Below are 15,308 nucleotides of genomic sequence, written 5' to 3' on the forward strand. Positions count from 1 at the left end.
AGACAACATTTTTGACATAAGTTTTTGGTATCTATTTGTGTGTGTGTGTGTACCTCAAACACGATTTTTAGTAAACAAAGTGTTGTTAACCACATAGATTTCGATTTTGCATGTTATAAGCAAATATTATCTACTTTTTGTACAAGGATTATCCCATACTCAAACAAATAGAGATAGTACATGCAAATGTCCAAAGGACAAACACATTTTGACTTATAAAACCTTATGAGTCACGATTTTTATGTATATATGTGTGACAACCCGAAATTTTTTTCCTTGTAAGTCCAACCATTCAATTCAACCGAGTGTCAGACCCGTTTCTGCTATCTTTTAGCATCGTTTACTCGTTTAGAGTCTGTTTAAGGGTTCTAAGCTCAGAACAATCAAGCTATGGGTTTAGGGATGTGTCAGCTAAAGTTCTTCGCGTTGCAATCGAGCCGAACACTCCATCCAAGGGAGTGTACGGTCGTACACATGGGTTGTAACGACGTAAATTTCCAAAACAAATTTTCATTTTAAAAACATGCTTTCATTCATAAAATATCATAGTATTCCAATGTATCACGTGTTATCACAATAACAATTCCCAAGATCCTCAAATACATAAATCCTCTCAGTGTGTACGGATCATGCCGGCGCCTTCCTGCGATCCTCGCTAGTACCTGAAACACATAACACAACAACTGTAAGCATAAATGCTTAGTGAGTTCCCCAAAATACCACATACAACACATACGCCACTCGAGGCTATAATACGACCCTTCGGTCGATGTGTCTCAGCGGGACCCCCCAGTCCCGTAGCTCGTTGGACCCTCTGGTCTGGTCATAGCTCGTCGGACCCTTCGGTCCAGTCTGTGTCGTTGGACCCTTCGGTCTGGTCTATATCGTTGGGCCCTCCGGCCCGGTCTGTTCAACACATAGCATACATATAACACAATGCACATAATCTCATACATACACATAGCACACAAGACCCTCTGGTCTACACATAAATACCACTCTAGGTAATGTATAGTGAGAAGACTCACCTCGGGTATCTCGGATAATCTCGCACACAAAAACACTGATCTAGTCCCCGCCTAAACACATAAAAATTACTCTCGAATAAATAATGGATCTCAAAGACTAGATCACATCCCTTCCTACAATCCCACAGAAGGGTAAAAGACCATTTTACCCCTCCCTGACCCAAAAGTCTAAATGTTGACCGAAACCCTAAAAGTCAACGAAAGTCAACAGTGGCAGTACACGGCGCGTACCAGCTCTTGTACACTGGACGTACTCCGGCGATCCAGAATCGGGGTCTCAGACCCTTACGCTGCGCGTACTGAGATTTACGCCCAGCGTAAGTCTCAGTTTCATGCATTCATGGATTTTGGTCTTAAATGGTTAAGACATAAACTCAAACTCCATATCTGACTTCTCTAAGACCACTTAATCCATAAATTCGAGACCTTTAAGCCTTTGCATGGCTGTAAAGGTCCCTAATCACTTTAACACCTTTCCCTCTTCCTCATAAGGTCTAGATCTCATGCATGGCTCAATATTCACGTCCAAGATTGGATTTTTATGAACCTACAACTCATTTTACTCTGAAATATAGCAGATCTAGGCTTATGGAGACCATTTGCTCATAAAGTCTCCACCTTGGGACCAAAAACCCTAAAAGTTGGTCCAAGAAACACAAATCACAAATGACAAGGAAAGCTTTGAGCTTTTTACCTCAGGAAGAAGCTCCAACCTCTGTAGAACTCAGATCTACTCTTGTCCACCAACTTCTAGCTCCTAAAATGGCCTCCTCTTCTCTTTCACCACCTTGAAATGACACTTTGAAGCGTAGAACACACACACACAAGCTAGGAACGAAGGTTAGCTCTCTATTAGGGTTTCACTCTCTGAAATGGTGGCTGAGGATAAGGCCTTAACATTCCTTTTATAGTGCACAAGCCACAATTTAGGGTTTGCATCTGGGCCGGTTACGCCCGGCGTAACCTTGGGTACGCCCAGCGTACCTAGGCGAGTCCGCGTCCAAATTAAGCGCATGAGTACGCGCAGCGTACTCTTCAGTGCGCCCAGCGTACTCATTTGCTTTAATATTTCCTTTAAGGTCCAAACTTGACAACTTGGAAAAGAAGAAGGGTATAAGAGATGCACCTGAATTTCGGGATGTTACAATTCTCCCCCACTAGAACCAGACTTCGCCCTCGAAGTCTCATGCTGTAAACAACTCCGGATGCTGCTCCTGCATCTCTGACTCTGTCTCCCAAGTCAGCTCAGACCCCCTCCGATGTTGCCACTGAACCTGAACCAGGGGCACCTCCTTGTTCCTCAGAACCTTGATCTTTCGATCCACAATCGCGATTGGCCTCTCAGCATAATTCAGGCTCGCATCCACCTGAATATCCTCCAGCGGTACCACCGCCGACTCGTCGGCTATACACTTCCTCAACTGAGACACGTGGAAGGTATCATGAATCGGGCTCAACTCCGCAGGTAGCTCCAACCGATATGCTACCTTGCCCACCCTCGCGGTCACCATGAACGGACCGATGTACCGGGGCCCCAGCTTGCCCCTCTTCCTGAATCGGATCACTCCTTTCCAAGGGGACACTTTCAGGAGTACGAAGTCCCCCACCTGGAACTCCAGCTCGGATCGTCGCCGATCCGCATAACTCTTCTGACGACTCCGAGCCGTCAGTAACCTCTGTCTAACCTGCTGTATTTGCTCTATCGTTTAAAGCACTATCTCAGTGCTACCCATCACATGCTGCCCTACCTCTCCCCAGCAAATGGGAGTCCGACACCTCCTCCCATACAACAACTCGAAAGAAGGCATACCAATACTAGAATGGTGGCTGTTGTTGTAGGAAAACTCAGCCAATGGCAGATACGTGTCCCAACTTCCTCCGAAGTCCAACACACATGCTCGAAGCATGTCCTCGACCGTCTGAATCGTCCGCTCACTCTGCCCGTCCGTCTGTGGGTGGTAGGCGGTACTGAAGTGCAATCTCGTACCCAACTCCTCGTGGAACTTCTTCCAGAACCTGGAAGTGAAACGTACATCTCGATCTGACACAATCGAGATCGGTACCCCATGACGCGATACCACCTCTCTCACATATAATTCTGCCAACCTCTCAGCAGAAGAGTTCTCACTGATTCACCCAGCCTACTATCTATCCGACCTTAGCTATATATATATATATATATATATATATATATATATATATATATATATATATATATATATATATATATATATATATATTCCGTATACACCAAGAAATCATAAGGAGTACCAGGTATGGGCCAGGTCATAGTATACTAATTCAATACACCGTTTTCTAGTACAAAACATACTTTTCAAATAGAACATTCGGTAAACAAAACTAGAACCTTACCAGTAAAAGGTTTAATCCATTTTATTAAACCAGTATAACTTAAAGGACCTTAGGTGGTTAATTCTATAATACCTTAGTTTATACATCAGGGTTATATATAATTAATACCCGATAGGTAGTTGGATGTGTGCTTTCCGCCTTACTTCCTGTTCCTTGTTTGGTTGTGGGCTTAGGGCAGATTCACACAACTAACTATCTGTTCGATATTGAATTATATATAGCTAGTATAAACTAAGTGATTATAGAAGGAACTAATGTCGTTACCATTTTTACTAAAAGAAATAAGGGTTTTCTTAAAGAATCTTTTCATCAAATATAAAGGAACTATTACAGTTAACTCCGTGAGTACCAAGTGAATCCGCCAGGGTTATATACAACGATGATCTAACAACCAATGGGATGTGTGCCTTCCGCCTCATTCCCTGTTCCTTGTTTGGTTGTGGGCTTAGGGCAGATACACACAATCAATTGCTTGTTTACTCTGCGTTTTATATAACTTGTATCCATTTAGTACTCATAGAAAGGATTGTAGAGTCATTTTACTTATCTTTCATCAAAGCAGGAAATATAGGATTTTCCGGAGGAACAGACGAACTTTTCTAAAAAGAACTTACAACTTACTTACATCACTAAAATCTTATGAACTCACCAACTTAAATGCTGATATACTCTTTCAAAATAACTTGTATTCTCAGGAGACCAGTAGACAGGTACGCGCACTGGGATTCAGAAGATGGAGCATAATAGCTTCATATCTTGTTTTGTTATTTACTTTGTAGTCTATGTTATGTGAACCACATACTTTGTAAACACTTTCTTTCTAATGAAATGGTTGTTTATTACTTTGATTACTATGATGCATGACTTGTGATATTAAACATGACGTCCTCTGCCCCCGAACGTTTCTGCCGTTCCGGTTTTGAGGTGTGACAATGTGTAAGATGATTTAAACATTTTATGCACATATTACTTCATAAACAAGTTGATGCATGCAAATATCCATAGGGTAAACGTATTTTGACTTGTATCCCCCCCCCCCCTAAAAGCATGTAAAAGTCGAAAAGATGGGGGGATGAAGTTCACCTTGGTTATTTTCATGTGTGGTAGGAAGGGTGATGAAGAAGATTTTGAGCCTAGCTTGGTGGTGATGAACTTGAAGAGCTTCTTGGAAAGGTTGGTGTTCTAGGGATCTAACACACGAAAAATGTGTGTAAGCATGAACAACTTCACAATAAAATGTATAAAACACTTAGGATTCATGAAGGAACTTACCAAAAACTCCTAGAACCGACCTTGAGGTGGTGATACTCGAAGAAGGTGACTTTGTTTTGAGAAGGAAGAGAAGTGAGTGAGCAAAATCAAGTCGCAAGAGTGGGTATAACCCACTCTCGGCCGAAACATATAAGGAGGGAGGGGTGGTGTCCTTTACCTTTGCATGTTGGTCAATCTAAGGCATTGCATGAAGGTATGGAAGGTAAATGCATGCATGGTGTGGAAGTTTGAAGGATAATTGCTTGCCATGCATTGTTGTTTGATGGGAAATGAGGTGTATAGTAATGAGGTGTTAATGTATAGTCAAACCTTGGGTTTTGCACTCAAAAACCGATTTTGCTAGTTCAAAGATAGGGTTTTCGGTTTTAGGGTGGCTGAAAACACCCTTCATCCTCAAAGGGTTTTTCGGTTTTTGGGGTGGGTATGGGTTCTCGGGTTTAATTTGGCCCAATAAGAAGGGTTTTCGGTCAAGGGTTATTTGGGCCGAAAACTTTAAAGCCAAGGTCCATTTTTGATTCATGTATGATGCATTTGATCTATTTTGGTCTTCTAAAGTTTTATTAAGAATATGCATATATATGGATACAATCTTGACCCTAGATTTGCTAGTTGCGACAAAATGTTTTTTTTTTGTGTAATGGTACGATAATGACAATAGTTTCTTGTGCAATAGAAACTATATTGTGAATGATTATTAAGAACTTAAAAGTGAATCTATTAAGAAGGTACTAATTTAGTAAGTAGTTAAATTTTGTAGCATTCAAAGTTTTGATAAGTTTCTCTTTAATTCCCTAATGTAAATTTCTTTCAAATTGGTCCCTTGGTTAGTACGCGGGGCGTACTCATTGGGTACGCTTAGCATACGAGCCACAATCTGGTCGCGTGACTTAACCACGTATGATAAGCGTATGTTGAGTACGCATGGCATACGTGAGTCTGAGACAAACCCTAGTTTTTAGGGTTTGCACCCTATTTAAGGACCTTAAGTCCCCCAAGCCCTTTACCTTTTCAACCTCCATTGCCCTTGTTGTGCTAATCTCGAACCCTAAGCCACATTGAGTGCATTTGTGAGCTTCCTTGATTGTTTTTGGTATTCTTTGGAGTCTTTGAAGAAGAAGGGAGCTTGGGAAGAAGCAAGGACGTGAGAAGAGCTTGTAGATCTAGAAGTTTGGTACCATTTCTGACCCTTTGAAGGTATACAGTTCAATTCTTGATCATTGCATGCTTAGATCTAGGTTTAGGGTAGAAAATGGTATCTTTTGGTCCCATAGTTTGGATTCTTGGAGTTGAGCAACTTCAGATCATAGTTGTCCTTTTGAGCTCTTGGAGGTGTTTTGAGTCATAAAAATCGGGTCTTGATTGTTAATTCTCAACCATGCAAGTGTTAGGAACCATCCAAGTGTGCTTATGGACTTGCTTCATGTTTTGAGCCCCATCCTTGCATGAAAAAGCATAAAGTTTGCAACTTTATGGATTAGGAAGTTTTTAGGGGCCTGGATCTATGTTTTGGACGTTGGGTCTTAACAGATTAAGACATAGAAGTGAGAATGGGTTGGCAGACCAGTACACCATGCGTACTCCAGTATACGCTGCGCGTACTAGGTCAGTGCCTCGACCCCTGGTCAACACCAGCGTAGGCTAGGCGTACAAGCCAATTATGTCGCGTGTACGCAGTCAGTGGGCCTAGAATGTTTATGGGCTCGTTTGGTGTTGGGCTTTAGACTTGAGTAAGTTGGGCCTCGGGCCCACCTAATTGTAGCAAGTCATTTTTGGGCCTAAGGCCATGTTTGGGGTTCTTGGGCCATATTGGGCCTTAGAGGCCCTATAGTGGGCTTGGATGTCTTTTTGGGTTTTTGTGGATTTGGGCCTTGGAGGAAAGGAGGCTCAATAAGGCAAAATGTAAATGAGCCTTTTTGTCGTAAGTTAAGAATTGGGGTTTTGGACCTTCGGGTTAGAATGTGACCTAATTTTTAATTAGGGTTTTATGCTTGTATGATAGGGAGAGGAGTTCGCGAGTCATCCGCTGAGTGCGATTTGATACCTACAGCCTAAGGTGAGTCTTACTTCGCAGTAGCTGTGGGTCGAAGGCACCAAGGTCGGCCCACTAGTTTATGTTATAGTGTGATGATTGTCTTTGTTATGATTGTCAGTTATTCCTGTATTAGCTTGATGACTCTGTGATTTCTGTTATGATATTATGTGGTAGTAGTAAGGGGTGAAATAGACTTGGTATCTGGTTGATATAGACCAAAGGGGATTGCAAGCACCCAAATATGCTTGATAGTATCTGGTTGAGATATACCGAAGGGGTAGGCAAGCACACAAATATGTTTGGCAGTATCCGGTTGAAATAGACCGAAGGGGTAAGCCGACACCCAGATATGCTTGGTAGTATGTTTGTTTAGTATGTGATATTTTGGGGGAAACTCACTAAGCTTTGTGCTTACAGTTTTCAGTTTCTGTTTCAGGTACTTCCAGTTCGAAGGGGAAGGGATCGGCCTGATCGCACCGCATCACTCTATGTTTTTGCGCACTTAGTGATTTTGGGATTTGTACTCTTATAACATGTTACAATATGACTCTTTCGGATATTTTGATATCATCTTCTTATGAATTTAATGAATTTAAAAACAAAATTTGATATGTATTTTTGGGGACGTTACAAGTTGGTATCAGAGCCTTGGTTTGAGGGATTCAGGCATACTCTCGGGCGTGCATGGACTCAAATCGAGGGTTTGGTAGGTTTTTTTTTCACAAAAAGAAACATTTAAATTTAAGGATGTTTATAAAAGACAAGATGTAAGTCCCCAAATCTGGAACCAACTAGTGATCAAACACTCAATCAAGCTGTAATCAATAAGAATCAAGAATGAGTAGAAGTAGAAAATGATCCAACAATGCACACGTCTATTAGGCCGTAAACGTCTGGTACACTTGGATAACACACACATACAACTCTCATACATTCTGACACCTATATATAGGGGACCAAGACCGAGAACACGTTCACAGCCGTAAATAGGTTCACGGTCGTGAACACCCATACAACTGCAAACACACAACCGCACACCCAAACCTTACATGAACAAAACCCTATTAAGACCTATACAAATTGATGCCTATCCCAAACAAATAAAATATGACCTAACAGTCTCCCCTTGGTTTGAGGCTAGAATGGACTCAGTCTTTTTCGATTATCAGCACGTCCGACCTCCCCATTGCACCTAACCACATCTTCTTCTCAATAATTTATGCGATCATGCCAATAAATTCTTTAGCAGCAGACTCAAAAATCTCTTGCTTGCAAATGATCTGGTGTTAAGCCAAAGTGTTTATGTCCCGTTCACTAAATTGTAGCAGATCCCTTTTGTCAACTATACGAAAAACACCATCTGGGAATTTGATGACAACAGACGCTGTGGCTTCATCAAAAATCCAGTATTCCATTTTGCGCATCAATCCATCACAAAACTTCTTGACAATAGGAATTTATGTCATCTGATTGGTAGGGGGCCACATAACATACTTGAAGGTCTGGTTGGTCTTAGGGTCAAGAAGACCTTTGACTCTTTTCACGAATGAGTCGGGAGTTTTCATCCCATCAAATTTCCTCTAAACTTGATTCTCCAAAAAAAAAGTTTGAAATCAGTTCCGCGAGGATCATTGGTTGGGTTGGAGAATGGAGCTTCAAAAAGCTCAGTAAGATCCACCATTGTCAAAGAAGAAAAAATCATTCTTGTGCTTGTGGTACTCCACGTTACCGCTCTTTCGCTTCACCAGCCAGCAATTTAATCTGTCATGGAAACCCCACATAAAAATTCCTTACTGATCACCAAATTCATCTCTGAACCGCTTCTTTCCAAGATCAGTCACAGTTAGTTGGGGCTGGTCTCCACGAACATTTTTATCTGAGTTTTTCATGAAGGGCCACCTCCCCTTCTTTTGTGAAGATACTTTCCTTGAACCTTGCTTCCGAGTAATTCTTGGATGAGCTTGAATAAGTTCATTTTCAAAGCGGTCAACAATTGTTGTGGTTCTGACTGGTGGAGATGGTTGAGATGTATTGGCAGGGGCACTTTGAGAGGTCTCGACTGCACTTGGTTCTTCGACAGTTGTTTTGAATTTGTTGCCAAATTCTGCTATCAGTTTGTTCTTCAGGTCAAAGTAACCGGCGGTCACGGCTCCAAGGTTGAGCTGTAGAGTAGAAATTTGTTTTGATTTTAGAGAATTTTCTTCTTCAAGATCAGAAACTCGAATGTCGAGATTTCCAATCAAAACATCTTTTTCAATAAGCCTTTGATTTAGAACACCTATCTCCTCCTTGAGCTCAGAAATCGATGGGTCCGCTCCCCCTTAACTTCCCTCGCCAATAGATATTCCCTTGCCTCGGGGTGAAGGGTCTGAATCTTGTTGGACCAAATACCTGGCAAGCCTCTCGGAGGCAACATCATGCGTATGTAGTGGTGGAGAGGAACCCCCAGGAGCTAAAGAGCTCCCGACTTCATGAGAAGATCGAGCAACACTTGGACCTTCTTTCATAACTTGACTTTCTTCCAGGGTCGGTTGGGTTGGTGCAGCAGAAGCAGAAGCTTGTTGGACATGCGACGCTTGTTCCCTTAGAAGCACTCCCGGCCTTGGGTCGGCTCTTCTCCTTTTGATCGGAGGCTGGGAGGTATGTGTCAAAATAAGATCACTCTCAGATGGTAAAGAGATTGGAGTAGCAACTGGAAGGGGGGGGGGAATCCTTGAAGTTGTATCCATATTCGCTGAGGTGTCGGCCATCTGATCAAAAGTTGGAGACGCCACTTTGAGAACACCACTAACTCCTTCTGTCTCCGTTGCAGGTTGTACAACATCATGGAAAGTGTTAAAGAAAGTATCAAGATCCTCATTACTTGGGCCATAATCATCATGCTCGAAGTCGAAAGAGATATCATCATTATCATATCCAGATAGATCACCACCTAGATCCATATCATCTTCATGATCATCTTCCTCTACAACATTATCCATTAAACCTCTCTCAAAATCACTTTCATTATCTTCATTTGCATCTTCATCTTCATTTTCCCCTTCATTTGTTACAGGCACATGCTCTTCTTCCATAATTGCAACTGGAGGAACCTGATCTTCTTCATGTTCGGAAGCAGTAATCACCTCATCTTCAGTTTCTTCATGAGCTGAGGAGCTTTCAGTCTCTGATGCATCACTGACTTCTGCCAATTGGTCAAATTTTACCAATGGATATTTCCCTTGGAACATGAACTTTCCTTTTCGATTCTGCTTCATGAGACTAAAAGTGTTAGAACCAAGGGACTTCACATCTAGGGTTTCTCCTTTTCTTTCAAGTTACGGATATTTGTTGTTGAATATCATTTGTAGAAACCTCGGAAACATGAGAAATTTATCCTTCCTCTTCCCTTCCACATTGCCTATCATTTCGTTCAGGATGTATTTGGAGAAGTTGAAATCGAGACCCGTAGCGAGAGCAGCAATAACACATGTGTTGAGTAGTGAGATCTCGTCAGCATCGGCTCTCCTTCCTGAGATGCAATTCACGAACACATGAACAAGAAACCTCCAATAAGGTGGCAACAACTTCTTAATTGTAGGAGGAAACACTCCCTCATAGCCCATTCGTTTAATGATTTCCTCTATTTGTTCAGTGGAGATTTCTGTTGGAAACCCCGGCTGGTCATTGATCTGTAACACTTCACGGATGGTTTGCTCATTCACTATGATCTTCTTTCCATTAACGGATGATTCAACAGAGTCTGTACTATCTTCTCTTTTGTGCACAACAACTTTGTTCCAGAATTGCTTCACAAGATCTTGATAAATGATTGGACTTGATGTGAAGGCATAAGCGAGGCAACATCTCTTGAGTCCATGAATCATGGAATTGAAATCATTGTGTGTAGCTGGTGGATCCAACAAGAAGGTTGCAATGTTGTGATTGTCTGAAAATCTCAATTCAGCCATTGTTGTCCTGCACCAACCGAGCCAAGTGAGAAAACAAATGATTTTAATTAATTACAAATTAGGTTTTCTCATTTATCAATTAGTTAGGCTTTAATGAAATGAATTAAGAAAAGAAAATTGTGTTTATGTCCAAAATGAGGTTCACGGCCGCAAACAGGTTCACGGCCGCAAACAGGCTCACGGCCGTGAACGCTTCATCGGCCGTGAACTGTTCAACGGCCGTAAACGCTTTAACAGTTCCGAAAAACGATTTTGGTCCAATAGACCCTCAAAATGCAGTCGATTCTGGTTATGTTTAGTATGAATGTGATCGCCTTGGAAGTACCTACAAGAAGCAGCAAGCAATTTCGGATGAAAAACGTAGTTTTGTGATGACTCGAGAATTAAGAGAGAGAGAGAGAGAGAGAGAGAGAGAGAGAGAGAGAGAGAGAATCCGGATGAAGGGTTCACGGCCGTAAACAAAAAATGAGGGTGAAGAGTGTTTACAACCGAGAATCCTTCTATTTATACCTGGACCATTCACAGCTCAAAGCCCATGGGCAGCAAACCCAAGAAGCCTCAAATCTAAGCCCAATACTTCAATTTTCAAAAATAAAACATTTTGAAAGACTTAAAATTAAAATTAAAATTAAAATTAAATAAAAATTCTAAAAATTTAAACTAAATTAATTTTTTTAATATTTTGATTTTTTAGAAAAATAAAAAATAAAAATAAAAATAAAATTGTATAACACTAATTCCTCCTTCATCATTGCTGATATTATTTTTGTGATTTCGGGATCAAAGTTTTTAGACAGCCTTAATCTGTTTTTCGGTACCTCCACCTTCATGAATGGATTTGGTCAATCGCCGGTATTGTGATCCACTTAAGCACGAAAAATTATGACAAATTTGGACATGCTACAAGTGACAAGACATTTTACCCTATGTACCTAAATAATATTTCTAAAGGACCATTCAGCTGACGACGACCAAGGATATTGTTGTCCACCTAAATTTAGCAGCGAGATCTACAAACAACCTATTAAATGTTCAATTTTAGATGTACTAGAACATGTTTCCCGCTTCCTGATATACCCCAATAATCAATGACTTCCAAAATACTCCTTACTTTAGATGAGCAGACAATTATTATGGGAGAAGTCAGATTTAGAATGCATATGTTGTACACCCAGGTCGGATCTCTTCCAATCACGCAGAGGGATTAACATATAACTAACCAGAGTTAGAGGGGTTGAGAAGTAGAATGGTGCATATGCTGTGTACCAGGTCGAATCTCTTCCAATCACGCAAATGAGACAGCATATGGCTAACAGATAGAAAGAATTGCATATATAAGAAGATGCAGAGAGATAGAATTGCATATGTTGCAGTCCAGGTCAGATCTTTCGATCACGCAGATGAGGCAACATATGACTGAGAGAAAGAAAGCAAGAAAATAACCTTCTACAGATCTACTTTATCGGAATTCCCCAGTCGCCTCGTCAGTACCGGAATGAAGGACATGAGTCTGTACATCGAGGAAAAGTTAAGCCACAATTCTAGATACAGATTATTTAGTGTATCCCGCAGGTTCCCATGAATATCTCACTGCTTAATCTACCCGAGCGTCGTATTGTCAGACAAAACGGGACTATCTAAGTCAATAATTGTCAAGTCTTTTCTTAGTCCAACTATGCCTAGTCCAGTCCATATAATCTTTCGTGCCTACCAGCGCATTGAACACAGAGCCTAGACAGTTCAGCATTGGTACCTTACACAAATGAAAATTACATGTTATCACTTGTTGATATCACTTCCCAACACATCACCTGCGGACAAACTATCATGAGATACTATTTTTGGATTTTTCATATTTTCTGAAAAAAATAAAACAGAAATAACACTATTTTTTTGGATTTGTTGATTTTCTAATTTTTGTTTTGTTTTGATTTTCTCATATTTTTCGGTTTTTTTTTATTTTCTAATTTTTGTTTTGTTTTATTTCTCCTCCTAAATCTGTGCATAGGAGAGAAAAGAAAGTAAATGCGCAAATTTAAACTACCTAAAACAAAAATTAGTCTTCAAAACGTATCATTTTTAGAAATCCCACAAGCACATCGAATCGAGCTTTGTTAAACGGTTTGGTGAACAGATCCGCCACATTATTATCAGTGTGAATATGTTCCAACCAGATGAGCGAACGCTCATAACAATCTCTGATAAAATGAACTTTGATGTCGATGTGCTTGGTTTTGGAGTGTTGGACAAGATTTTTGACTATTTGGATTGCAGCTTCATTATCACAGAAAATTGGTGTTTCTAGAAAATTCAAACCGTAGTCCATAAGCTAATGTAATCAATTGTAAGTCCCCAAATCTGGAACCAGTTAGTGATCAAACACTCAATCAAGCTGTAATCAATAAGAATCAAGAAGGAGTAGAAGCAGAAAATGATCCAACAATGCACACGTCTATTAGGCCGTAAACGTCTGGTACACTTGGATAACACACACATACAACTCTCGTACATTCTGACACATCGGGGACCAAGACCGAGAACATGTTCACGGCCGTAAATAGGTTCACGGCCGTGAACACCCATACAGCCGCAAATACACAACCGCACACCCAAACCTTACATGACCAAAACCCTATTCAGACCTATACAGATTGATGCCTAGCCCAAACCAATAAAATATGACCTAACACAAGAGGTGTGACGCGTGAAATCGGCCGAGCTCAAGTAAGTTTTCCCAAAATATCCATACAAGTTATATGTTTTATGCTATGATATTAGAATTGCATGCTAGATTAGGGGCTAAGGATATGCCCAGGATTGCATGATAGATTGCTAGGAGAGATGCCTTTATGTGCCTATTTGTATGAGCTTTTAGATTTGCATGCTAGTATCAGATCAGTTACTTGTTAGGATGACCTGTATAGGGTATGTTTTGAGTTGAATTGCCTGATGCTTGAATGTTGCATGCTTTGTGCTTTAGGAAGTTATGTTGGTACTAACTAACTAGGGGATGAATGCATTGGGTTACATATTACTGCGATTGGATAATTTTATAAGGATAAATTTAACTCTATTGCGCAGCACTTGTTTGAGTCCAACCGTTGTAGGGTAGGACTTGTCATTCGAAGAATTATATGGTACTAGTAGTATGTAACTGTATTCATGCAGTAGTTAGGTAGTACTTGTAGAATGCAGCTGATAGCTGAGAAGGGTGAAGAAGGGAGTCTTAGGGAGTCCCTATGAGATGTTTGGTGTGTAGGACGCCTTATAGTGTTAGAACGTATTAGTTGGGAAGAGTGACTTGGAGGAGTCGGGGTAGTCCTTAAGGAGGGTATAAATAGGTGTGGAAGGTAGTATTGGGCCCGTACTACTGAAAGCACTTGATTTATACCCGATACCAGGAAGACCACGATGAATCTGGGGAACTCGAGAGTGTGAACCTTCTCGTGTGTATGCTAATTATTTATGTGGTTATGTTTCAGTATGGTGATGACACGTCATGGAGCGGGAGGTTCAGAATCTGGATCTGGTTCGGGCACGGGCTCTGAACCAATTGATGAGGGTTTGCAAGAGTTCATTGCATCTGAGATTACGATAGGCATCATTGATGCGACCCCTGTGATGTTCGGGTCGATCAAGGAAGGTATCATGGAGTTGATGGAGGATCATCTTCGAATCTTCAGGTCCGATATGGCCGCTAGCCAGAAAGGGGCCCACACACTCTCCTTCAAGGATTTCAGGGGATGTGGGGCACCAGATTTCTTTGGGGTGGAGGATCCCATCGCAACCATGCGTTGGATAGCCGACATCGAGTGTGCTTAGATGACGAGCTTCTACCACGGGGGGTCGAAGGTCAGGTTCGTTTCAGGATGTTTGAGGGAGTAAGCCCGGGATTGGTGGGAGGAGGTCGGCTATGCCTTGGGAGACCCGACCATTGAGGCCATGACCTGACCAGATTTTATGACCAGGTTCCGAGCAGAGTTTACACTGGCTGTTGAGGTGCAGTAGCTAGCCAGGGAATTTCTTGATATGAGGCAGACGACTGAGAATGTGGCGGAGATCACCGCCAATTTCAGAGAGAGGGCTATGTTGGTACCCCGGTATGCAGCTGATGCGGAGACAAGGAAGACCCGATACCATGATATGCTGAGATCTGACATCAGGGAGTTCGTTAGTTTTTCTTCCTGCCCGACACTGGATGATATGATATCCATGGCGTGGGGAGTGAGAGATTGATCTGGAGCACATAGGGAAGAGGAAGGCGGAGCCTGGGCAGACAGTTGCAGTTTCAGCGAAGAAACCCAAGGGTTTTGACTCTAGGTCGAAGGGGCAGCAGGGCCAGAGCCGTTGTGGCAAATGCGGAAGGTCGCATAACGGGGTTTGAAGAGCGGGTGGTTCAAGCTGCTACAAGTGCGGCAAGTCAGGGCACTTTAGCAAGGATTGTACTGCTTCTATCACCACTTCACAGACATCAGACCTAATTTTCTTTCATTGCAATTAGAGGGGCCACAAGAAGGACAACTTCCCGTTTCTAGCATCAGGAGGACCAGTATCAACTCTATGTAACAATAAATGGTTGTCTCAGGTCCGTATCAACCCTATGTAACAACAAATGGTTGTGTCAGGTTCGTATCAACCCCGAGTCCATAGCCC

This window comes from Lactuca virosa, chromosome 4 (genome assembly GCF_052849685.1).
Source record: "Lactuca virosa cultivar CGN04683 chromosome 4, Lactuca_virosa_CGN04683_v6, whole genome shotgun sequence".
Taxonomy (NCBI): Eukaryota; Viridiplantae; Streptophyta; class Magnoliopsida; order Asterales; family Asteraceae; genus Lactuca; species Lactuca virosa.